Raw genomic sequence first — 25,098 nt, 5'->3', positions numbered from 1 at the left:
AGACACACTATCTAGCTTTTTAAAGATAATTTTGGTTAAATGTAGTGCAATAACAACAGAAACATCCAGTGTTCTCTCCAGGGTATCAGACTATAGCACCAGGATTTTTTTTTTTACAAATATCATGGTACCAATAATCCCTCATTACCTGTGATCTCACTTTTAGTTTCAATTCACCATACTTCTGTATATTTCAAAAGTCTCATTCCAGCCATGAAATGTAAAAGAGGGAGGTTCCCTCAGAGTTGGTACAGGACACTCCACCCAAATTTTCAGCTCAAAGCAGGGGAGCACTTTACAAAGACAAACAGCAAGCAGCAGTAGCAGCAACAGCTGCAGAAGTGGGGACAAAAGCAACAATCAGAGAGCAGCAAGTAGCAGTTGGCTTTGTTTGTATCTGATTGCTGGTTTGTTGTTTGGCCTTTTATGATTTTTTTCTTTATTTATTTTAGTTTTAGTTTTTGCTTCTTTTCCAGGAGTGGGTTATTAAGGAGAAAAGGGGGAAGTCTATATTAGTTGGTAAATCCTGGTTGGATATGCTAGAAAAATAATGAATGTTGATTGATGGACACTGGTGTTTTGTCTCAGGAATGAGTCATTGGCTAAACAAGAGAATGGGCTTTTGGGGCTAGCTTTAGGAATGTACACTGACAGTTTTAAGCAAGGAAGAGAGAAAGGGATAAAATGGCAAAATCTGTTGGCACCATGTTTACCATGCTTGGGCATATGATTACCATTCTTGGGCCTGCTAGACCCTTTATAAAACAATTCTGAGTTTTAAATTACACACACTCCTGAGTACAATGAAATCCCAGGTCCCATTGGTCTATACAGTTTTAGAGATGAATCACCCATTTTCTAGCATTTATTCAGTGTATACACTACCCACTTCTTAGTAACTTAGGAGCTTCTTATATTGTCCAATGAATTGTTATATTATTAAAATATTTGTGTTAATACAATATAACAGCACACGGATATGATGGCATTAGCAAGTCAGATATATTAAAAGTGTTTCTTATGTTCAATGATTGGGAAAAGAACAAGAGACAGTAATGAAATAAATATGAACAAGGTACATTTATACATGAATGAAATGTCCTAATGAAACCCATTATGTCTACCATAATTATATACATATATATGTATATACATTTTGTGTACTATAATATATACCAGTAAAGTGGGAAAAAAACTAATGACATATTGAGTGCTCCATATTCCTAGTCTTGGACAATATGAAGTGTTGCAGCTCAGGTTCTCAGTTGTAAGAAGCAGCCTTGATCTGTCTACTATACAGGTCCATTCTGTTGGTTGGTCAGAAAGCATATGTTACTGAGTACATGCAAGCTCAAGTTGATTATAGAAGGATACTGCAAATGAGGCAAAAAGTTTGGAGTGCTAAGTGGAGAGGAACCTTTACATTCCCTCTACCTGCCCAGGCCTGAACCTTCAGAGTTCCTTGTTTAAGCAAATTATTTCAACCATCTAAAGTCTTGAATAAATGAGAAATTGAAATTGACACCTACATGCAGCCTCCATCAGCACTTCAGAGGTTATAAACTTGGCAGGAATTATTTGATTTTGAGTTTTTAAACTTAATGTTTTTGATGTAAATTTTATACACATACAAAATATATTTTGATCATATTTACCAGTCACTACTCCTCTCCAACTCCCACAGGACCCTACCATCTCACACTCCTAATCTCATATCTTCCTTTCACACTATTTATTTATTTATTCACCTTCTTTTATGTATATATATATATATATTTAACTTTTTACACATGTCACATTCACCTCTTCCCCCACTCCCTACTCCCCAATCCTCCCAACCACTCACCATTATTCCATCCCCCCTCTGCTCCCCAGAGAGTGCAAGGGCCTCCATGAGGGATTTTCAGAGTCTGTCACATTATCCCAGGAAGGGCCCAGGTTCATCCCCATGTGTCCAGGCTGAGAGAGCATTCTTCCACGTGGTATGGTTTCTCAGATTCCTTCTGTCTGCCAGGAATAAATACTCCTCCCCTATCCAAGGACCCACAGATTGCTAAGGCCTCCTGTCTGTCACCCAGGTTCAGTGGGAGGGTGTCTGGATCAGTCCCATGCTGGCCCTCCAGTCTTCTGACTGGGGTCCATGTGTTCCCCCTTGTTTAGGTAAGCTGCCTCTGTGAGTTTCGCCAGCCTGATCTTGATCCTCTGCCTCCATCAGCTATTGGATGAGAGTTCTAGGAAGGCATATAAGGTAGTCATCATTTTCATTATCATGGGAGGGCATTTATGGTAGTCTTAATGCCAGTTGTTGCCATTCTTGTAGATCTGTGAAGATCTCACTAGTGCCACATCTCTCCTCCAACTTATAATGGCTTCCTCTTTTATGGTATCTCCCATCCTTTTCTCCTCTATTCTTATCCTGGCTCAACCTTCCTGTATTTATCCACCTTCTAATTGCAATTAGAGTTGCCCATATATGCATGAACATTGGGTTGTCTTATGATATGTGGGGAATCTACCATGTTTATTTCCTATGTTTCATTTGGTTTTCTAGAATAAATCCTAAGTGCAGGCCTGAACACTTGACAAATTCAAATCATTATGGAAACCTAGGAGTTCTCTATAAGCACATGGAATTAAGTATCATTCCACAAATCTGTCTCATCACTAGTTGGACATTTTGAAATAGTTTATTACTATTATATTAAGTACGAAGTCATAAAACGCCTTAGAGAAATCAGTATGTGTTGAGGCTATTCCTTTTGCTAAGCATTTATCAGAATACAATCACAGCTAATATGAGATTACATATCCTTTGATATGATTTATTTAGTTCTACCCACTTGTGTACCAAATAAATCACTTCACTAATATCTATTTTTATTTTTCTTTGACAATCTCATCTACATGTCATGTACTTTGATCATTATCAACCTACATTATCCTCTTCTTTTCTCATTCCTGTTCCCAAAGAACCCCTTCTACTTCTCAAATAACCACATTTAAAGGTTTGTTTTGTTTATTTGTTTGGGTATGTGTGTGTATTTTTAGACCCAATGAGTTTGCATGATCATGGATTCCGGATTATTTGCTAGAAGACAGGCAAATTAGTACTGTGTGCACCAATGAAAAAGTGACACCAGAAAACATGAATTGTTTCCAGTTCTTCAGAGTGGACTGTGGGCTTAGAAGCTCCTCATCTTACGTGATGGGACATTGACAGGCTCAGTCTAGTATATATTTTATGGAGGTAACCACAGCTGCTGTGGATTCATGACTGTAACATGCTGCTCTGTCTTTCATGGAACATTTGTTTGCTTTCGTAAAATTTATTTTCAACATTATTAAATATAATGGCTTAAAAATAAACCTGAGCCAAAATATAATAAAAATTAAAGCCAGAGTCAAGCATTATCTCATGTCCTTAAAGGCTGGTAATTAATACTTTCTGTAAGTGGTTAGTATGTTACAAATTCAGTCTCTGGAAAATGTGGGTATTTTTGTAATTAATACCCTATTGTAAATGTAATTGTTATCCTTATATTTGGCATATTGTCACTCATTATTGTTCTACAAAACATAATGGCATCTATCTGTATGCAATCACATCATTCTGTATGTCTCTACAATCTCTTTGTTAGAACCTAGTAGTTGCCTGAAACCAAATATGTACTATCTTCTCCAGCTTGAAAACATAGAGCTGGGGAGAATGTTCAAAATACTTAGAGGTACACTGCATGATACCAAAGGAGAAACATGAATACTAAAGCAACACAAACTCAGTAATCTACAGTGGTGACCTTCTTGCAAGATACAGAAGTGAAATGATGGCATTGAAATTGTGCGAATAAAAAACCAATATGTAACTGATTTGACTTAAGACACATTTCCCAAAAGGCAACTTGTATGAGATACTGCTTTTGTGAATAAGACCCTGAGACTTGACAACTCAAGAACCTAGGGTAAACAAAATTCTATTGTAATAATAATAATAAAAATGATGATAATGAAGAAGCAATAAATGACTCCTAATGGCATTCTGAAATACTCTTAAATCTATGCCTTTATCAGGCATTATCAAAGACTCTTCCTCCTGTAGCTGATGTCAAGAAATACAGAGGCCCACATCCAGACTTTATGCACAACTTGACAGACTTTGGAGCACTCAGTACTAAATGGAATTTCTCCATCAAAACTTCCCCTCAGATTTCAGGGAACTCCATGGAAATGGAGGCAAAATAAATGTAAGATCCAGAGGTATGGATCCTGTGGATACACATGAATTCACAGTGACTGAGCCAGCATGAATATGGCCTACATGGGTCTTCAGTAAATGGGGTTATGGAGCTTAAAAAATTGGACACATTTCCCACCCCTAACCCTTAAGAAAACTCCAGTTGACAACAATTAGTAAATGAAAGTTCCCTCCAAGTTGGTCTTACTAGGGAAACAAACTCCTATTTTTTCTTTTTCTTTTTAATTTAAATTAGAAACAAGTTTGTTTTACATGTCAATCCCAGTTCCCTCTCCCTCTCCTCCCCTGTGCACCACCAATCCCCTATCCTATCCCTTTTCTGCTCCTCAGGGAGGGTATAGTCCCTCCCCAATGTGTCTAGGCTGAGAGATTATCCCTCTATTTGGAGTGGGCTCCCAAAATCCCTTCGTGTATTAGGGATAAATACTCATCCACTACCAGAGGCCCCATAGATAAACCAGACCTCCAAACTGACATCCAGTTTCAGGGGTCTAGAAGAGTCTTATGCTGGTTTCCCAGCTGTGAGTCTGGGGTCCATGAGCTCCCCCTTGTTCAGGTCAGCTGTTTCTGTCGGTTTCTGCAGCCTGGTCTTGACTCCTTTGCTCATCACTCCTCCCTCTCTTGGATTCCAGGAGTTCAGCTCAGTGTTTAGCTGTGGGTGTCTGCTTCTGCATCTATCAGCTACTGGATGAATGTTATAGGATGGCATATAAAGTAGTCAACAATCTAATTATCAGAGAAGGGTATCTATGGCAGCCTCTCCACTATTGCTTAGATTGTTAGTTGGGGGTCATCCTTGAAGATCTCTGGATAATTCCTAATGCCAGATCTCTCTTTAAATCTATAATCGCTCCCTCTATTATTGTATCTCTTTTCTTGTTATCCTCTATTTTTCCCCTGACTCAATCTTCCTGCTCCCTCATGTCCTTCTCTCCCCTCCACTTCTCCCTAACTCTTTCTTCTAATTCCTTCTTCCCTGCTTCCATGCTCCCAATTATCTCAGGAGATCTTGTCCCTTTCCCCTTTAGTGCGGGTATATGAATATCTCTCTTAGGGACCTCTTTGTTTCCTAGCTTCTCTGGAAGTGTGGACTGTAGTCTGGTAATTCTTTTCTCTATGTCTAAAATGGATATATGTGTGAGTACACACCATGATTGTCTTTTTGTGACTGGGTTACTTAGAGCAGGATGGTTTCTTCTGGTTCTGTCCATTTGCCTGTGAATTTCAAGATTCCAATGTTTTATTCTGCTGAGTCGTACTCCATTGTGTAAATGTACCACATTTTCTCCATCCATTCTTCAGTTGAGGGGCATTTAGGCTATTACAAATAATGCTGCTATGAACATGGTTGAACAGATGTCCTGGTATGAATGTGCATCTTTTGGGTATATGACTAAAAGAGAATTAATTGATCTTATGATAGACTGAATCCTATATGTCTGAGGAACAGTCATGCTGATTTCAAGTGGCTGTACAAGTTAGCACTCCCTTCAGCATTAGAAGAGTGTTCCCCCTTCTCCACATCCTCAAATTGGATGTGGACAACTGTAGATGGATAACAGAAAATCAACTCAATAGTATCTTTAGAGGATCCTTGTCTCATAATGTAATGTCAGATTATTTGTCCTTTTTAAAAAATTTTGTCTTACTTTTTTATTTAATTTATACATTTTTCTCCTCTGTTATTATCCTATGTCTTGTGTGTATATGCTCTGCTTGTTTAGTGTTCTTACGGCATTCCTGAGTAAGTGAATAGTTCTTTGCCTATTGTTCCTTCACTTGGATTCTTTTACTTCTGTTTTTTTTTCTTTTTTGATGTGTTAGTTTTTGTTTCATCTTATTTAATTTTGTCATTTTCCCTCTTTATTTTCTAATGAGAGGCAGAAAGAAGGGATGAGAGAGAAGGTGGGGAGTAAGTAGGAGGGGGAGAGTGAGGGGAAGAGGAATCAGAATATGAGAAAATATCTATTTTCACTAAAAAGAAAAACAATCAAAGAAGAGTACTTTTTTAGGTCAGTGTGATGGCTCAGCAGTAAAGGCACTTATCACCAGAGCAGTGTTCAATATAATCTGAGTTCAATTCCAGGGACTCACAAGGTAGAAGAGGACACATTCCTGAAAATTTCCCTCTGGCCCACACCCACAAATAAATAGATACATAGATAAAATGTGTGGCTTGATAGTGATTTTTATATGCTTATATATTGACAGATGGCCGGGCAGTGGTGGCGCATGCCTTTAATCCCAGCACTTGGGAGGCAGAGGCAGGCGGATCACTGTGAGTTCCAGGCCGGGCTGGACCGACAGCCTCCAAAACAATACAGAGAAACCCTGTCTTGTATATATATATATATATATATATATATATATATATATTGACAGATGAACCCATTCCACAAAATCACAATATTGGCAATGTATATATGAGGTCATAGGAGAGAAACAAAAGCCAATGCACAGTTGAAATATAAATGAGTGGCAGATGCTAGGAATTTTTTTCTAACCAAATATGTAACTATTCATTGTTTTTTGAAAAATAAATGTGAAACATTAATACTTGGTTCATTTGATGCTTAAGACTTCTTTTAGATGATGGTGATACTATTAAATGTATGAAACCTGCTTGTGTCTTCAAAATAAAAATAAAATAAGAAGCTTAGAAATAACTTGATGGCTGGAAGTGGTTAAATAGTTTCTTATTTTCCATGAAATTGTTCAAAACCCTTATTTCTGTTTTTCATTTGCTTCTGACAAGATATATAGATCCTTTGAAAATTATCCCACTGTTTTGTCATTCTTTCTGGAATTGAAATCCCTTAGATACAATAAATGAAAAGAAAGCACAAGGAAATGCTTAACAAAGAATTCTTTTTTACTCCCATCATTGAACTCAATAGAAAGTTACCTTGCCTCATCCCTGGATCTCCCATTAGGTCAGACAGAAATATCTCTAATCTACATTCCAGCTTCATGTGAAAAGAATCTCTCAGAACCCACCAGGGGAAAAATTCCCTCAGAGTAGATGGTGGATTCCAACCTGATGCCAGCAGACACTCTAATATCACCATATCATAAAGCTTTTGCTCTCTGTTCTGGACTCTATTATGAGCCATCTGTGTCTGATATTTTCATGCTAGTCCTTGGAAACCATCAATGTTGTTTGGAGATCTCGCTTTCTCTGTCTGTATGTCTTCCATGTTTCAGTGATAATTTCTCTGACAATAAAAAGACTTCTGCAATGCTACCCATGATGCTCAATATTGGTTGTCAACTTAAAAGTATCAAGAATCCACAAATAGACAGGTCTCTGGACATGTCTAGAAGAGTGTTTCTTGATTAAGTTAATGGATTTGGACCTTCTACCCTAAACATAGCCAATACCATACCTTGTTCTGTAATCCTGGGATAAGTCAAATGGAGGCTTCTGTACTATGGGAGGTTAGTAATGCAGCTCTCAGTGAATTCTAGTGCCAACTAATCAACACAGAGAATATCAGTTCAGCCAATGGTAGTTAGTAAAATTCTATCTCATAGAAAACAAAACAAAAATAAAAAAGGACAATACAAACAAATGAAATGAAAGAAAACAAGGAGAGAAAGCTTCTTGTACACCAGCTTCTATCACCCTCTGCTTCCAGACTCTGGGTTCAATGTGGCAAGCTGCTAACACTGCTGATGGCAAGCCTTCCCGGCTATGATAGATTATAACATGGAACTGTGAATCTAGGTACACACTTTCTACTTTAAGTTGTTCTGGTTTTCACAGAGATAGGTCAAAAACTAATATGCTGGTTTTGCCCTTTCTATAATACATACTTTATAAATGTTTGGGGAAAGTACATTAAATCTCCCATGATATCAACACAGAATTATTTGTATAATGTCATGTCTTGTCAAATATAACCCTCCAAAGTAGTTTTCCAGTTGAAATCTGATCTTCTTACTTAATTAGAACTTTTACTTTGATCGCTAATATCCCCTTTAAATTGTGCATTCCTTCATCTTCATTTGGTATAATTCACAATGAATGCCATTTACTTTAACTTGAAAGTGGCCTTTAAGAGTCTCACTAATATGACCTCTGTGACAAGGTGACAAGGTACAGAAGGAAGCCACCAGATTTGCTCTAGTATAGAGGAGAACATGACAGACCAAATCCTTTTCAGCAAACCCCCTACCTAGTGGTGCCCAGGGGAAGTTAAAAGGAACCATCACATGTCAGCTTCCCTGGACACCTTTGTGAAAATGGAAATTAGCAATAACATTCTCTGGGCACTTGAGAGTAAGTGCTCCCAGAAGTACCTCATGTCTGAAACTGGAACTGTCATTTTTCAGAGGGCCTGGTCTTGTAGATGGAGCTCTTTGCCCTTGAAACATTTCCAAACATAAATAACTGTTTTGTACCCTACCATGTTGACTTGCAATGAGTCTTCCCACGTATTTCTTTCTATGTGTAGGTTTATAGATTGAAAGTAAATGCTGGTATTCTTTTAAAAAGTGATCGTGAAAAATTTCTCAACACATTTTTAACCCTGATTGCTAGACTCTGTTCCAAATCCAATAATGGCAGTCTTCCAGCTCACATTTCATATGGATATTTTACTTAAAATGCTATCTTCTTTTTCTTCTCCTTTGGAAAAAGACAAATTACTTGGACTCTGGGTGAAACACAGAAGTAACATAGTAGCTAATTATGTGTTAGGGTATAGATTTACAATCAGCACAGAAGAAGAAACAAGATGATAAAGAATGAAGTATCCACTCATGGCCACAAGCCTTCTCCAAACAAAGATATAGTCTTTTCTTAATTTAAAGAAGTGTATGTGTGTGTGTGTGTGTGTGTGTGTGTGTGTGTGTGTATTATATGTATTTGGATGTGTTATGTGGATGTGTGTATGTTGTGTGAATGTGAATGTATGTCTGTAGGTACATTAATGTATAAGCCAGATGTTGATACAGGATGTCTTCATCAATATGTTGAGACATGGTCTTTCACTGAACTTGGAGCTCATCAGTTCTCAAGGATATCTAGCTGTGAGCTCTGAGAATCCAGCTGTCTCCTTTCCTAGGTGTTATGGTTGTAAACACACATCACCATGCTCAGCTTTTACATTCTCATGCTTGCATGAAAGATACTTTATACACTGAAGTCATGTTCCCAGCACCAGTATAATCATTAGATACCATTTAACTGTATCTAATTATAGAGTTTTACTGTTTTTTTTTAAACAGTTTACTTTTTTTTTTTTTGGTTTTTCGAGACAGGGTTTCTCTGTATTGTTTTGGAGCCTGTCCTGGAACTCACTCGGTAGACCAGGCTGGTCTGGAACTAACAGTGATCCACCTGTCTCTGCCTCCCGAGTGCTGGAATTAAAGGCGTGTGCCACCAACGCCCGGCTCAACAGTTTACTCTTAAATGGACTGACATTATATTAGGGGATTATGTCTTGAATATGAAATATCCCCCAAATGTTGCAATATGAGTTTACTGCTCAACCAGTAGTGGTGTTTTGGAAGGTGATTTTGATGTCTATCCTTCGCTGTCAACTTGAATACATCTGGAATTAAGTAAAACCTAGTAACTGCACATACATGTAAGGGATTTTTTTCTCCCCTTTCATTATAATTATATTATTATTGCACACACTAATTAAGGTTTCCCCTTCCTCCAGTTCTCCAAGTTCCTCCCTATTTCTTTCCCATCTAGAGTCATTCCCTATCTGTCTCTCCTTAGAAAAGAACAAAATTCTAAGAGATAAAAAATAACAAAATAAAATACAAGAAAAAATAAAAATCATCACATTAAGATGGACAATACAACCTGATGGAAGGAAAAGAGCCATAAGATAAGGTACTACAGAGAACCTCTGGTACATTTACTTAGGAGTCTAAATTGAAAGGCTTTATGTATATGCAGAGGAATTGTTAAAGAACCAGGCTGTCACTGTGATCACTGCTTCAATCTCTGTGAGTTCATATGAGTTTTGCTCAGTTGATCTAGAGGGCGCTGATCTCTTGGTAGCTCTTACACTTTTCAAAATTCTCTTCTGCAGGGTTCCCTAAGCTCTCAGGGTAGGGATTTGAGAGAAGCATTTCATTCATAACTGTGTTTTCCAACATTTCTCTTTCTCTCTAAACAGTGTCTGACTGTGACTCTCTGTATGTTTTCTCATCTACTGCATCATGAGGTTTCTCTGATGATGGCTGATCAAGGAACTAGTCTATGAGTATAATAGAAAATCATTAGTAGTTATTTTATTGTTACTTTAAAAAGTAATAATTGGTTTTATTCTATGTCTCTGGGATTTCTGGTCTCTGGGTCTTAATCACCCAAGCATTATAAGTTTTGGTTCCAATTGGTGAAGTGGTCCTTCAGTCAAATTAGATGTTGATTGGTTATTCCCCCAAGTTTTGTACTATCATTGCCCAAGTTATTTTTTTCAGGCAGGGCAGAATTCTAAATCAAAGGTTTTGTGGCTGGGTTGGTGTTTACATTTTTCTTTTCGTAGTCTACAACTTTTCCATACTAAAGATATTAAAAGATAGAGGCACCAGCTCTACTGCTCCATATTCAATGAGTTCTGTGGGTGTTGTTTTCATCAATTGGGCCATGCTGTCCATTTGCAGAGAGTAATCTAATATCTTTGCTACTGCCTGGCTTGTTTGGGAATTCAAATGAGACCTGTTTGGCTAACAATTCAATTGGATATGATCCAGTTCTGGTACTACAAGAATTGTATGGTGACAAGAGATGGCTAGTTGGAAATACATTTCCTTCATTATATTGGGACTTCATTAGGGTTACCTTTATAGGTTTTAGGAAGTTGCTACTTGAATAAATCTCCAAACCACTCCACCAATGTTCCTAAATTATAGCTGTATCTCTCCACACACTCTCCCTCAACTCCACCTGCCTTCCCCTTCTCCACCTGATTCTCACATTTCCATCTACCCCATCCTCTGTCCACACATAATATCTAATATATTTTCCCCTCCCTGAAAGATCCATGTTGCCCCTTGGTTCCTTCCTTCATACCTGACCTCTCTGGAAGTACACATTTTAGCTTGTTTAACATTACTTAAAGACTAATATCCACATATAAGCAAATTAAAAGCATACTCATATTTTGGAATTTGGGTTACCTACCTCAGGATTTTTTCCTAGCTCCATCCATTTAAATGAAAATTTTTGATGTCCCTTTTTTTTTTTTTTTGGTTTTTACGAGGCATGGTTTCTCTGTATTGTTTTGGAGGTTATCGGTCCAGCCCGGCCCCGAACTCACAGAGATCTGCCTGCCTCTGCCTCCCGAGTGCTGGGATTAAAGGCATGTGCCACCACCGCCCGGCCTCTTGATGTCCTTTTTAACAGGGGTTTTATTGCTGTGAATAGATACAATTTTCATGGCAACACTTATAAATGGAAGCATTTAATTGTAGCTGTTCACTTATATTTTAGAGTTTCTGTCTAGTATCATCATTATGGGACAAGGAATTGGGCAGGAAGTGGTCTGAAACCCTTGTGTGGCTGAGCATGTATGAGAGCACAAAGCCCACTTTCACAACTACTTCAGGAGGACCACAAATCCTAATAGTGCTACTCCCTTTGGGGGCCATTTTATTTCAAACCACCACATTCCAATCCCTGGCAAACACTATCATAATGTAAAAAATGAATTCAGTCCAACTTCAAAAGTCCCGTAGTCTATAAGATTCTGAGGCTTATTTAGAATTCTAATGCTCAGTCTCTTCACAGATTCATGAAATTCCTTAATTATGATCCCTCACAATATCAAAACCAAAATCAAAGCATATACCTTCAACATATAATGGTACAGGATATATACTACCATTCAAAAACATTAGGAAGAGGCCATAATGAAAAATTACTGGACCAAAGCAAGACAGAAGCCAGCTGGTCCAACTCCAAATACTGCATCTCCCTGTGTGATGTCAAAACATTCTTCAGATCCATAAGTCCTTTCAGGTATGTTGACTTAACATACTTCTTTCTCCTTGGCTGGTTCCATTCACATTTTGAAGCTCTTCTCAGAAGGTACTCTATAATGATGGTATTCAACATCTTAGGGTCTCCAAGACATTTCAGGCTTCCACTTGACAGCTTCACAAAGTAGCTTCTCTAGTCCTCCATTCAGGGACAGCCTTGGCACATGCCTGGTCTCTGGCTTTTCATGGGCACAGGGGCAAATCCTATAGTCTATATCTTCTATCCTTAACTACAGAACCACATAGGGGACATTAATAAGTTCTTCTGCTTACTGGGCTGGAACATGGCTCTCTAGTTCAATTAAATTTTTACCAATTTTCTCTTTCAAATGGTTTCCTTCACTGCCTAAGCTTGCCTGTCCTTAAGCTATATTTGTAGATCAAGCTTGCCTCAAACTGAGAGATTTGGAATCCTCTGCTCAGGAGTGATGGGATTAAAGGCATGTACCACCATGATCTCTTTAAACATTTCTTTAATTCCTTTAACAAGATGAAAACTTGGGTCACCACTCCCTTTTTTCCATTTCTTCATCCATTCAATCCTTGGATATAGGAGTTAAGTCCATTCCACCTTGGTGCTCATTTTTTTTTCATTAACCATTTTTTTCTGCTCAGCTTATTCCTTTCCATTACCAGTCTTCATTAGAATTAACAATAGTGAACATGCAATGGTATCTACACGTAACTGTTTTGAGACTTTCTCTGCCAAGGGAATTAAACAAAAACTCTTCACTTTAACCTCAGGCAAACTTTTGAGACAAGGGCAAAAAATACAAGCCACATTTTTCAGCAAGTTACCACAAGAATGATTTCTAGCAACATGTTAAAACTCTTGTCCTCTGATATCCCTTGAGCCACCCCCACCTGAAACCTGCAGTTGAAATAACTCTTAGTACCACTGGCTTCTATACTACTATTGGTATGGCCCATTGAGAAGCACTTAAAAAACCATTCCACTTCTTTGCTAACCCATACACCCAAAGACTAAAATCTTCCAAACAAAAGCATGGTTAGACCTTTCACATCAATATCCTAGTCCCTGGTACCAACTTCTGTCTTAGGGTTTCTATTCCTGAGACGAGACACATTGACCATGAAAATTTTTCTTAAGGAAAACAGTTAATGTGGTGGCTAACGGCTTCATAGATTTAGCTCCATTATCGTTATGGTGGGACATAGTGGTTTGCCAGAAAATTTGATGCTGTATAGGAAGGTAAGAACTTTTACATTGAATAAAGACATGAGGACATTTTCTGAGACCCTGGGTGTGGCTTGAACATATATGAGACTTCAAAGCATGCCTCAACAGTGGCACAGTTCCTCCAACAAGGCCACACATGAGAATAGTGACAAAATCTTTGGGTGCCATTTCTTACAAACCAACACAATGTACAAGAGGGGTTTGAAGTGGGAAGATCCACATTAATCTGGATCTTTTAAGGGGGACTGATGCATCTATAGCCTTGACCATGAATTCTGCCAGAAACCTATTAAAAGACATGGGATAAGGAAACTTGTTTTCTTAACAGAGTGCCATCACTTTCATTGGCCTCTCCATTCCTTCACTGGCATTATAACCTATCTTTTTAGAATCTGGTTTATACTTAAAACTGAGACATTCAGACTTGGAGACTGAACAACTACTCTATTCTTGGACTTTGCACTTGTAGACAACCATTGTTGGACTTGCAGAACCATAGCCTGCATGCTACTCTTATACATCCCATATCTGTGTGTACATATGCTTATAGAGGACCCTGACAAAGTGGTGGTGACTTTCAAAGATAGGATATTACAGGGGTCACAAAACTGAAGAGCATGTTTGAGCTCTCTCTCTCTTGTTTACTTGCTTGCTTTCTCTCTCATTACTGTGTTTCCACAGTCATTATATTCTGTATCAATATAGAAAAAAATTAATGCACCCAAGGATTGTAGATGGAAACATATGAAATATTTCAGAACAAAAAGTATCCTCATTGCATAAGTTGTTTATATCAAGAAATTTGTCACAGAAATGAAGAACAATAGACTTGGTGATTGACTAAACAAGCTTTAAATTTCTGGTTTGGTTCCATGGAATTGCATATTCATAACAGCAAGTTTGTAATCACAATAATGTTAATATCATTTATATCAGTTTAGCAGTTACTATATTCCAATACCTGAGTTAAAAAATAAATACTTAGTAAATTGTCTTGGTTTATGCACTTAGAGACCAGGCCCACTTTAATAGGAAGTACTCTTTTGACTTTGCAACTAAAGAAATAGAGCCTTCAAAAAGTAAGCAACTAACCTGTAATCACACCATATTAGGTAAAAATTCCCCAATGCTTCTATTCTATTCTCAATCCTGTGCTTATGAATATTATGCTTCTTATTCTTTTTCACATCTAGAGATATACTTAAATTCTGGCATATTTATGCAAACAATTAAAAAATAGTTGAAGCAATTCAATTCTGTTCCATTATGGCCTGTCTTGTTTTCATTGTGTAACATGCTGTCTTAGTTAGACGTCCTACTGCTATGAAGATATACAACAAACATGATGACTCTTATAAAGGAAATCTTTTAATGTGGTGATTTTACAGTTTCAGAGGTTTAATCCATAATCATCATCGTGAGACAGGGGAGCATGCAAAGAGCCATTGGGCTAGAGCTGAAATTCCTACATCTTGATTGGTATACAACAGGAAGTAATTAGAGACAGTGGGCATGGCTTGGGCATACAGGAGGCCTCAAAGCCCTCCTCCACAGGACCTTTCTCCTCAAACAAGGTCATACTTTCCAATAGTGCCATTTCCTATGAGTATATGGTGACCAATTAGATTCAAATTACTGCATTCCACTTCCTGGCCCCCATAAGCTTATATCATTTAGTCCAACATAAAAATTCCACAAAGTCTCTCACATCTCAACAATGTACTAAAGTTCAAAATTCAAAATCTCTCCTGAGATTCAAGAAGACTTGTAACTGTAATCCCATACAAAATCATAATAAAAAAACAGATCCCATACTTCTAACATACAATGGCACAATATATATATATATATATATATATATATATATATATTATGATTCCAAAATGTAGGGAAGACAACAGTGTGGAAATACTGGATCAAAGGAAGACCAAGAGCAACTGGGCAATCTCTAAGCTCTGCATCACTGTATCTAAAGTGAAAACCCTCTTCAGATCTCCAACTCCTTTCAGCTTTATTGGTCAAAACATGCACCATTTGCTTGGCTGTTTCCCTGCATTATTAGCAGCTTTCTTGGGCCTCAGCAACTCTAAACATTTGGAATCTCCAATGTAATCCAGGCCTCAACTTCACAGCTTCTATGACTTCTGTGGTCTCTACTATGGGACAACCTCAAGACATGCCTGGTTTCAGTGTCTTTCTTTAGTCACGGAGACAAATTCTGTAGTCTTTTTCTTCTATCCTTGACTCCAGAATAACTTTGCCAAAGCTGTCAAGTTCTTCTGCTTACTGGACTTGGAACATTGAGCACTAGTTCAATTATGTATTCACCAGCTTTCTCTTGTCATTGCCTAAGGTTGGCTGTCCTGAAACTATATTTGTGTACCAGTCTGGCCTCAAACTCAAATATCTAGCTGCCTCTGTCTTCAGAAGGTTTGGATCAAATGTGTGCATCACCTCATACTTCTTTATGCTTTGTTTTAATTTATTTTCAAAAGTTTGATACCTGAATTCGTGGGATACACCCTGAGTTCACCTTTCCTTTTATCCCTCTTCTACTATTTACCTCCTTTAATACAAGAGTTAGCTTCATTCTCACATCCTAATGCTTCATTTCTCTTCCAATTGTACATTTTGAAATTTTTCTTTCTCAGCTTTATACTTTTCATTATAAATCTCTAAAATAGTGACCAGTAAAAATTACACAATGTAGTAATACTAGAATTTTTTGAGATTTCCTCTGACAACAGAATTGATTCAAATCTGTTCATTTCAGCATCAGACAGATTTTTCAGATAAGGCCAAATAACCACATTCTTCACCAAAATATCACAAGAACAATCTCTAAGAGACATGTTAATATTATTTTACTCTGAAATCTTTTAAGCCAGGCCTATACATTTCAAATAACTCTTAGCACAAATGTCTTTCATGTTCCTATTAGTGTGGCCCACTAAGAAGCCCTTAAAATTCTACTACTGTCTGAACACAGACTACCAAAGTCCATATAATTCTGAATAAAAATATGCTATGACCTCTACAGCAATACCCAATTCCCTGGAACCAATTTCTGTCTTAGTCACTATTTCTATTGCTCTGGAGAGACAACATGACTGTGGCAATTCTTATACAGAAAAACATTTAATTTGATAGCTTTATAATTTCAGAGGTTTAATTCATTATCTTCATGGTGGGACATGAGGGTGTGCATGCAGACATGGAACTACAGATTAGTGTCCTACATCTTGATTGGCAGGCAGAGGAAGTGGACTGAGACACTGGGTATGGCTTGAGAATATATGAGACTTCAACACCAGTCTCTTGAATGACATATTTTCTCCAACCAGGTCGTACATTCTCTGACAAGCTACACCTCCCAATAATATTATTTTCTATAAGGATATGGGGGCTAATTACGTGAAAACCACCACAGATATATAACTACTAAGATGACTTTTGGAAAAAATTGTCCACATTTTAAACTTACAAACAAAATGTGTCTATCATCCTTGTTTATGAACACCAATTGTCTATGTTAATATTTATATATTTCTTTACCCATATTATACTGTGTACTGGATTCTAAAAACTATTTGCAATGATCATTTACTGTGGCCATGACAGTCATTTGCAGGATAGTTCTGCTTGAATTAAATTGAGTAGCATTTATATATATGGTCACTTTAAGAGAAAATTTTGCGGTGTGCTGGGGATTTTTCCTCAGTCACTAAGTGCTTGTCTTATGTCAAGAAGGATTTAACTTTTGTCCTCAGAATTCACATATATTATATTGGACATGGTTTTGTACTCTTGCAGTTCCTTCACAGGTGAAGCAAAGTTAGAGAGATCTCTGAGGCTCACTGATGAAGAAGTTCAAGTTTATTGGGACACCTTGAATCATAAACCTAGGGACATAGTATAAGTGGAGGTTTTAATTAGAACTGTCCCTTTGTCTGGATTTCAGAACTTGATTCAAAGCTACTATGCCTATTTGGAAGTTTATGGAACCTTCAGGAAGTTTTTGGTAGAAGAAGTAAGTCACTGGGATTCAATTCAGTTGGTTCAATTTAGTAGCCTTGCTCTTCTTCTTCTTCTTCTTCTTCTTCTTCTTCTTCTTCTTCTTCTTCTTCTTCTTCTTCTTCTTCTTCTTCTTCTTCTTCTTCTTCTTCTTCTTCTTCTTCTTCTTCTTCTTCTTCTTCTTCTTCTTCTTCTTCTCTCTCTTTCTCTCTCTCTCTCTTTCTCTCTCTCTCTCTCTGTTTCCTGTAAGTGAATGAAAATATGACCATTAAGCATCCTATACCCTACCTGTTTTCAAGCCTTCTCCACCATAATTGCCTTTAGCTTTAAGGGGCCACAAGCCAAAATAATATCTTTCTACCTTAGTTGCTTTTAATCATATGATTTTATTCTAGTAAACCAGTCTTAAAACAATTACAAGTAACCAACCATTCAATGCAAACTGTATTTCCTTTTCCTTTATCATTATTTTGTTTTGCTTTTTACTTTTGCAAAGTATGTTAAGCTGAACATCTCATCAAAAACGGGAGTTTTGAAATTCACTATCTTTGTGTGTTGAGAGGAGTTTCCAGAAGATACAACTAATAAGGCAATGAAAATCCAAAATTAATAGAATTCTTTATGTCTCAGAGAAAGGTAATATCCAAGTTTTGGTATCTGCAGTAAACAAACATCCATAAACAGAATATAATGACTGAAACTTTTGATTGAAAGATCAGGGCACCAACAGAGAATGAAGTACACTATGGAGACCATTTTCAACCCTTACCAAAACATTAAGCCTGCAAAAACCCATGCTATGATGTGAAGTATGTTTCCTCACTCATCATGATCTTTCTGAACATGGAGTGCAGATATGGAGAAGACAGTATGCCCCCTTGTCCTGCAGGCATTCTACATTAATGACACAGAGCAATTTTATGCTCCTGATTACCCTGACATGACATTGTTATTGTCTTTCACAGAAGAGTAATCAGAGGTGTCATGAAATTGAATGACCTGCCTATGAGGGTTAATGTTCATTGTCAAATAGCCAGGATCTCAAATAACCTTGTAGTGAAGTCCCTGAGTATTTATGTAAGGAAGATTTTAGATTAGGTTACATTAGGTGGTAAGATATCTCATAAATGTGGTTGATGCAATTCCATGGTATGGATTTTCTGGCTCATGAAAAGTAGAAAATGGCCTGAGAACAAGATTTTATCACTTTGTTTCCTGATTATGCATTCAGTGTGACCAGCTGACTCACACTTCTGTCACTCTGACAATTGTACCATTATGATCAGTACCCTAAAGCTTTGAATTAAAGCAAACTCTTTCTTCTTTATTTTGTTCTTTCCAGGTGCTTGGTTAGAGCAATTAAAAAAGTAAGTAACCCACTGTCCAGAGTGCCATCACACAAAATGATCTTTTTATTTCCATCCAACCACAAAGCAATATCCACAAATCAATGTAATTTTACTCAACAATGTGGGTACACACTCTCAGCTGAACATTGCATATGTATTAAAATTATATAATAATTATTCATGCACACAGAATCATTTAATCTCCACAACACAGAGTATGCTAAATTTCATTATCATAAATTTATAGGCGCACAAAATAAGATTCAATATGATGAAACTTCTAGAAAAGACTGCTTAGTTTACAACTGTCAGCAAAATCCTTAAACCAAAGTTTGCCTATCTGTAAAGATTGTTTTTGCTACACTAACTTCACATGGAAAGGAATTTTATAAACGCTTTTTTCATTGTCTTTAAGAATTGTCCTTTATTGCCAAATCATTTTACTCTTGGTAGGGTCAAGGCACTTCCCTAAGAGTCCAGGCTGAGAGAGCATCTCTCTTTGTGCTATAGGCACATGAAGACAGTTTGTATACCAGGGATAGACACTGATCCACAGCTCAGGGCCCCATAGGTTGCCCAGGCCTTCTCACTGACACTCACATTTGGGGGGTCCAGATCAGTCCCATGCTGGCCTCCCCAAGGTCGGTCTGGGGTCCAAGAGCACTCCCCTGTTCAAATCAGCTGTCTCTGCTGGTTTTGCCAGCCCATTCTTTGCCAATTTGCTCATCACTCCTCTCTCTCTGTCACTGGGTTCCTTGGGTTCAGTTCAGTGCTTAGTTGTGTGTTTGCCTCTGCTTCCATCAGTCACAGGTGGGAGGGAGGGGGGAAGGGCAGTGCGGGAGGAGGGGAGGGAGAGGGAACTGGGATTGACATGTAAAACAAGCTATTTAAAATTAAAATAAAAAATGATAAAAAAAAGAATTGTCCTTTATTGTTTGCGAAGGATAATGTTCCACTGAATGTATTGATCATTCAAATTGGCTGGATTTCTCCAAGAATAAAATGTAATTACTTCCTCACTGAACTGTTGCCTTAGACCATGCTCTTTAGAAGGAAGCTAAAAGCAATTGGCTGATTCCTTCCATTTCAAAGTGAAGACTTGACTTAATTGCCCATCAGTATTTCAGGTAGGATAATTTCCTAATATCTCACTTTGATGTGGCTTTCAAGCAATTGCCAGTTCTTCCAGAATCAGTGTAGATTTAAGTAAAGGAAATGAAATGCTCTTCTATCTAATACCCCCAGCTTATTTACTCAGGGTTCATACTGGAAAGCCCTGTGTATCTCTGATAATTGTGACAGAAAAGAGAATATGGTTGAGATTCCACACATGAGTGATGTCTGCTGACACAGAATCTTTCAGATCTGATAAACACAGGGCACGAAGGAATCAGCAAGATACTTCTACAGTATTTCATCTTTCCAATCTGGGACTCTGCCTTTGGCAGTGAGGGACTGAACAAATATTTACTGATCCTCCCAAGAGTATCAGAGCCTGATTCTACATGGAGAAAAAGATATGTAAGTCACAGTAGGACATTTGTACTCTATGGAGCATCAACCCCCAACAAACCCATACCAGGATGAGAGCAGAGCACCAGTGTACGCACAGCTATTTGCCATTCCTAGACTTTGCTGAACGAGTGAGAATGTTTTAAAAATTAACATAGAAGTCAGGTTCAAAGAGAGTGAACTTAATTTTTAATGTTTAACTTTACATTCATAATTAAAATTCACTAATTTTATACTTATGATATTCATAATTTTCAAAAGATGAAGTACTTTTTCTACATTTTATGAAAACCTACAATCAAATTTTTACATTACAAATATGTATTTAATTGTGTGGAGATTGGGGAAAAACTTGCAGCAGTTAATTTTTTCTTTCTCTTATGTGAGCCCCATGCATCTAACGTGGGTCATCTGCCTTGTTGGAAAGTGTATTAACGCCTTGAGCCATCTCTCCAGCAATAATTTTTAAAAGGAATAATTTCATGTATTCAGTGATTGCTGTCAGATCCTCTGTGTAAGGAAAGACTTGGGTCAAAGAAGGGGGATGGTCATCTTTGCACAGGAGAAAGGAGGTTGCTGGTAGTGCAGGTTCAGGAAAAGAGGATGGGATGGTAGAGATGCTCAAATCATGTAACCAACTGGAGAAACCCTGTGGAGGCAGACAGCTGGAGTTCCTGATTGAAAGTTCTATGAAGGCAAGGATGCAATTATATCACTAAACCCAAGATCAAAGATTAATGGGTGTTTATTGGGGAAAGTTACACAGAAAATTACAAAGAACCGCTCAAGCATTTCCATGATTTTCTACCAGATCCACTGACTCCCCAGAAAGGGCGTACAAAGGAAAGCCATGCCTCAAGCGCCTCTTTTTCTGCTTCCATCAATCTGAAACCACACCAAAATGTCTGTGGCTACCATTACAGGTTCACAGAAAAGATGCCTACAGTTCTGGATAGAAAAGAAGGTCCCCTTGGGTGAGGCTTCTAAATTAAAAGAGCAAACAGCAACAGATTAAAAAAAAATAAAACAAAGCCGGGAGGTGGTGGCGCACTCAGGAGGCGGATCTCTGTGAGTTCGAGGCCGGGCTGGACCGATAGCCTCCAAAACAATACAGAGAAACCCTGTCTCGTAAAACTAAAAAATAAAATAAAATAATGAAACAGAATCAAATCAGTTGCCCACGATATTAGTAGAAACTTACTGGGGAATTTGAAGCAGTCGGATGCAGTTCCCAATTGTGCATTTTCTCCAGGAATGAGTATCTTAGTCACTATTTTATTACTGTGAAGAGACAGCATGAGGAAGTAAACATTTAAAAGAAAACATGTAATTGGAGGCTTGCTTAATGCCTCTGCATAGTAATTATATTGCCAAATTTTCATGAAGCATGCTAGCAGGCAGGCAATTATGGTACTGGGACAAGAGCCGAGAGTTTACATCTTATCTGCAAGTTAGAGTCAGAGAGGGCTAATTGGAATGACTTGAGCATTTGGAACCACAAAGCCTACCCTCAGTGTTACACTTCTTCCAACCAAGGTGTAGAGGAATCTCAGCACTGTTATCTCATATCTTGGAAGGTAAAGGATATAGGATGAAGACTTTACTACACTCTTCTGCTACAGTGAGTTTTGGACCAGTCTAGGATACATTTCACCGCATCTCATAAATAAATAAAGAGTTAAGAGAAATATTCAACTAATTTGTCTTTAGGATTGACAACATTTTTATATTAGAGAAATGCTAATTTCTATTTCATGAGCACATTCTTAAGGATGCACTAAGTGTTTCACATTCATTAACTTACATTTACAAAATCATTATATAATTTACACTTTCTTACCACATGAAAATAATGTGTATAGGGATTTTAGCTGTTTCATTCAGCAATACAGAAACACAGAAATGATAGTGATGGGATTGCAAACCACCTCTTTAGGGTTACAAAATACCTTTTTTGTTAAAGATCACTATAAGCAACTGTTAAGAAAAATGTTTGTTCTCATTACAAAATAACAGAATTGACAGTTTCTCTAGCACATCAGACAATTAGTGAGATGATTACATAAAGATCTTCATGTGTATGAGTGTGTGTGTGTGTGTGTGTGTGTGTGTGTTCCTGACATGACTGCTCATAAGATTTCTCAGATCATATACATTCCTTGGGTCTATGAGTACCATGAATAGCTGTCACTCAAACTTTGGAAATTCACAAGGTTGCTTGTAGCTCCTCTCATTCTCCAAAAGGGTATTGAACTTTAGACACAATTATTCATATTTAAAAATAAGACTAACCACCATAATTTGTAAGTTGCAATATTCCTGCCATTAAGACAAGCAGAATAAAAGAGAGTCGAGAAGGTAACAGCACCTGTTGCCAAGCCTAAGGGCCTGAGAACAATTCTCAGGACCCCATAGTGGGAGGAGAGAACCACTCCCATGTTTCGTTCTCTTGCTTCCCTTAAGTTGTTCTCTTGCCTCAACACAGGTGTCATGATATGTTTGCATAGATATGCACACACAGACAGATAAATAAATGAATGAATAAATAAAGAAATATGCTGGAAGATATTTGTACACTCTGTGAAGCTATATTGTTGTGATTGATATAATAAAAGTCTGAATGTTCAATTCCTAGGCAGGAAGTATATGTGGGACTTTAGGGCAGAGAGAAATCTGCGAAGAAGGAAGGAGGGGACACCATTGAGTCATGGACTGAATTGTACATACAGAATGTGAGAAAGGTAAACATCCACAGGGTAAAATGTAGATTAATAAAAATTGGTTAATTTAACTTATAAGAGCTAGTTAGGAAAAAGCCTCAGCTACAGGCCGAGCCTTCATAATTAATCATGAGTCTCCATGTACTTATTTGTGAATTGGTTGGATGAACAGAGAAACACTCATCGCATAAATAAATGGCAAGTAAAGAAATAGCAAATAAATGAATACATAAATAATAAAATACAATTTTAGAATTTTAAGTGTCTTAGTTACTGGTTTATTGCTGTGAAGAGACACCATGACCAAAGCAAGCCCTTAGAAATGGGAACGATTCAGCCGGGCGGTGGTGGCACACGCCTTTAATCCTAGCACTTGGGAGCCAGAGGCAGGCGGATCTCTGTGAGTTCAAGGCCAGGCTGGACCGACAGCCTCCAAAACAATACAGAGAAACCCTGTCCCGTGAAACCAAAAAAAAAAAAAAAGAGAGAGAGAGAAAGAAATGGGAGCGATTAATTAAGGGATTGCTTAAAGTTGTAGAGGGTTAATCCATAAACCCTCTACAGTAGGAAACAGGCAGGCATAGGACTGGAGGTATCTGAGAGTTTCACATCCTGATCCCCAGGCAGCAGGCTAAATGAGCCTATGGGAACCATTTTCATTCAAAACATCACATTAAGAAATAATTGAATTGCTTATTGCTTTCATTTGGGGGCAGGGTTTCTAATTTCTCTCAAGTTTCTAATGGATATGATGCCTCAAAATTTCACATCCCTCGTCCTGCTTTTCAAGGTACTAAGAAAACTCCTTGTTAAACGGATTTCTCAACTTCTCAGTCAAGAAATGAACAATAAGGTACTAACATTCTACTGTCACTTTGTGCTTTTCACTTGCCAATGGCTGTCCTCCACCATTATTACAAATGTTTGAAACAGAGACAGCTTACTTGTTACTATAGCTGTAACTGAACTCCATTCATAAAATATCCACTTTTAAGACTATGAGGACTCTCACCTGGGACCATACACACAGGGAGGAATTATTGGTCCTACCCATTACTGTTTGGAAGACACTTAACACTTCACTGTTCTCTCTGTGAAAAGGACAGGGATATTTCTGTCTACATGCAAGGAACAGAGTGGGACAGTCTAGCAGCCCAGCACTAGGCAGCTTTCCAAGCCTCTGCTTTGATATACTTTCAGGGTTCTACTAATCACCTCTCTGAAGATAGATAACTGGTCTTCCCTGGATCCTGGACCATGGTGGAACTTTCAAATGAGGTAAGGACACATGTACCAAACAAGGAAGACTTTCAGGGCAGGCAGGTAAGCTATACTTCCATGCAGGATGAGGGAGGAACAGGTATTAAGACAGGGGAAGGAACCCCCTGCTCACGAAGGGAGGCCACAAGGCCTTCAAAATCCAAAGATCTATGTCATATACTGATCATTGTAAATAAAATGGATCTGCTTTTTCAAAAATAAAAGTCTATTATGCTCACATCTGAAGTGAGCAATGCAGGAGAAGGAAATTTGTAGGCAAGAAAAATTATTTGAGATTATCTTTTAACTACTGTTATTTGAATCATCTTTGTTTGTTTTGTTGAATTTTTATTTTCAAACAGGTTACAAGTGTGAAAACAGTAATAAAGGCCCATTTAGGAAATACTGTGGTCAAAAATGGAAGTGCTGGCTTAGGTGGAAACCTAACATTTCAGTTAGGCCTTGTTAATCACCTGGCCAAGAGATTACCCTGAGGAAAGCAGGATCATCATAACTCATGCTAAAGACATAAGTGGAATATTTTTTTTCTAATGAGATACCATATTTTTCTCTCCCAAGCTCTGTAGAATTATAAAGTAGCTCACAGACCCAGAACTATTTATCTTTGAATGTCTACCTAGTTTTTTGCTATGCATTCTTTTCTCAGCATTTTGGATGTCTCAGAAATTTTAGACTACTCTACTCTTCCTTTAAAGCTATCCTTTCAACATGTGTCTGTTGGCATAAAAATTTTCTGCCTTTCTTCCATTCATGTTTCTCATCTGG

Source organism: Mesocricetus auratus, unplaced genomic scaffold (genome assembly GCF_017639785.1).
Source record: "Mesocricetus auratus isolate SY011 unplaced genomic scaffold, BCM_Maur_2.0 Super-Scaffold_100676, whole genome shotgun sequence".
NCBI classification, from domain to species: domain Eukaryota; kingdom Metazoa; phylum Chordata; class Mammalia; order Rodentia; family Cricetidae; genus Mesocricetus; species Mesocricetus auratus.
This window is presented reverse-complemented; position numbering follows the sequence as displayed.